Consider the following 2792-nt stretch of genomic DNA (forward strand, 5'->3'; position numbering starts at 1 on the left):
GTAAGCCTTTTCAAATGGCAACACAGCAAAAGACAAAGAGCATTTGAACTGAGAGAAGATCCTATATGAATCTCCTTTATTTTTCTTCTGCAGGGTTTTGCAGGCTGCTCGACAGATCCTTATTTTGCTGGAATGTTTTTTACTGATTACTACTTCTATTTTTATCGGCAGTGTAACTAAAATGTCACCGATCATTCTGTTCTTTGGGGAAAAGACAATGAAGCTCTTGATATGAAAAAAAGACTTGCGAATGGCCCTGGATATTTTTTTAAACCTCTTGCTGAGTTGTATGGCACTTTCTTGTTTGTTTCACTTTTAAATTAAAAACAAAGGAGAAAAATAAAGTGTTTGACAATGACTGGAGTTCTGTATTTCCAGGAACTGTTTCTAAAAGGACGTCAGCCAATGGAGTATATGATATGTAAATAAATAATCCCATTGATCATAGTGAAGTTATATGATATTGTACATATAACAGACAAGAAAAAATGGTAGAAGCTCTGCTGAGCTGGGATACACTCCAGTCCTCAGAAGGTAGTAAGACAATAAAATGTTACTTGCAGTCAGGAGGCCTGCTTCTGTCCTACAGGCATTTATCTTCTCTTAGTATCAGCTGCCCTTTATTTATATACATATCTATTTTTTTCCTAACAAAATCAAAACCAAACAAAACTTTGAGAGAGAAACTTAGCACTGTGCAAATGCCCTCTAAAATAAGTGCTGTTAAGTTAGGGAGCAACAGGTCAGTTCTACGGTGTGTGTAAGTATTTCCATTTCAGAAAGCGGTACCATCATTACCATTACAATTGTGTGATTTACCGACGCTGCTGCTGTTTGAATGAGATATGTTTTTTTTCTTGGTGTTTGTGATTTGTGCTAGTGTGATGAAAGAACAGAAATATTTGAGAAGAATAATGTCTTGTCTGCATGGCTTTCTAAGATGGATATGGATTCACACTTGCATGGGAGAAATCTTTCTGTTTATATTTAGGAAATACATTTTTAAGGTAAAGTTATTTGAATGAAATTTCACATTAGTTGCTCAGACAGAAAGAAAACAGATGTAATAACCAAATACAGTATAAACAGTGTTGTGGGGTATGTTTAGAACAATCATTCATTTTGTTAGAGAAAAGAAAGTAAATATAATGGAGAGACTGTAGGCTTTTAAAGATTTATTATGTAAATGAATGAAACTCTGAATGCAATTCTTTAGCAGTGAAAGGGAAACATTAGGAAGAAAAATTAATCTCTAAAAAAGAGCTGACCACAGTCTTTGTAAACACCTATGTGTCTTAACTGTGTATTTATTGCCTGATGATGCGATGGGAGAGTTTAATTTGTTTCTGTGCCTTCGTTTGGCATTTCTTTTGTCACTATTTTGGGATTTCCTTTAAGGGTGACCTTCTCACTGATTTTTTTAGATGTATGTGCTTCAGTTGGGGTTAACTGCAATGTCTGTAGGGTTTTTTGCCTTAAATGACTCACTACTTTGACCTTAAACATATAAGAGTTTAGTTTAGTTTTGTTTTGTTTTGTTTTCCTGGGAAGTATTTATGGTGTAGACCACATCGTCTGCAATATCCCAGAGACTAACTGGACTTGGAACTCTGGATCCAAAAGCATCAGAAGTTTGTGTCTTTAGTTTTTTATGGTCCATACTTGAGGGTAATTCCTAAGAAGTGTCACCCAGTCACAGGTGATAATGCATGTGCATTTTGAACAAAAATTGTACATTTCTGATTCAACTGTTTTTCATCACACTGTTCTGGGTTGAAATACTCTTCCCAGTGGCACAGAGCACTGCAGTAGGAGAATATAAGCTCCCAGTGTTTCCTGTCATCAAAAAACTTCCTGTGATTAGAGTCTGGGGTGAGATGCATGTGGGATAGTAACTATTTTTATTGTGAAAATGCTTGTGGTGATTTTATTACACATTGCTTTGCCCATTCAAGAATTTTCAACAAGTTCTTTACTCCTGTCATATGTTTTTAGTAAGGTACTCTTGAAGATTTTATTAAGATTTAAGATGACAAGCTGCTGTATGAAGGCTGTGTTCTAACATGTCCGAGGTAACAATATCAACAGTATTACAGTAAGAATCACCCAGATTAATGAAGAATGAACTTGGATGAAACTGAGCAAAGTGCAGCTGTGATGGAACCAGAACTGGCTTCAGCATGGAACACCTCACACCATCTCTCCTGCCCTGAAAGACTGTTGTGACAGATGGAGCCCAAGTCATGGACTAAATGAACCCAACGGACATTTTAGAGGGACGGCCCATAGACTAAGGGAATGATATCTGTGAGTATATATCAAAAGACAGGAAAAGTGGTGGTGATTAATTGGAATGTATTGGAAAATGTGAGACCTGGGCATGATGTAGATGGTATAGACTAAGAGGTGGATACTGTCCTGGTTTCAGCTGGGGTAGAGTTAATTTTCTTCCTAGTAACTGGGATAGTGCTCTGTTTTGGGTTTGGTATGAGAAGAATGTTGATAACACACTGATGTTTTAGTTGTTGCTAAGTAGTGTTTATACTAAGTAAGGGACTTTTCAGCTTCCATGCTCTGCCAGGTGCACAAGAAGCTGGGAGGAGGCACAGCCAGGACAGCTGACCCAAACTGACCAAAGGGTTATTCCATACCATATGTCCTGACCAAAGGGTTATTCCATACCATATGTCCTGACCAAAGGGTTATTCCATACCATATGTCCTGACCAAAGGGTTATTCCATACCTCGGCGAGTGGTGAGCAAGTGCATCGTGCATCGCTTGCTTTGTATAT

This window comes from Fulmarus glacialis, unplaced genomic scaffold (genome assembly GCF_000690835.1).
Source record: "Fulmarus glacialis isolate BGI_N327 unplaced genomic scaffold, ASM69083v1 scaffold37895, whole genome shotgun sequence".
Classification (NCBI taxonomy): Eukaryota; Metazoa; Chordata; class Aves; order Procellariiformes; family Procellariidae; genus Fulmarus; species Fulmarus glacialis.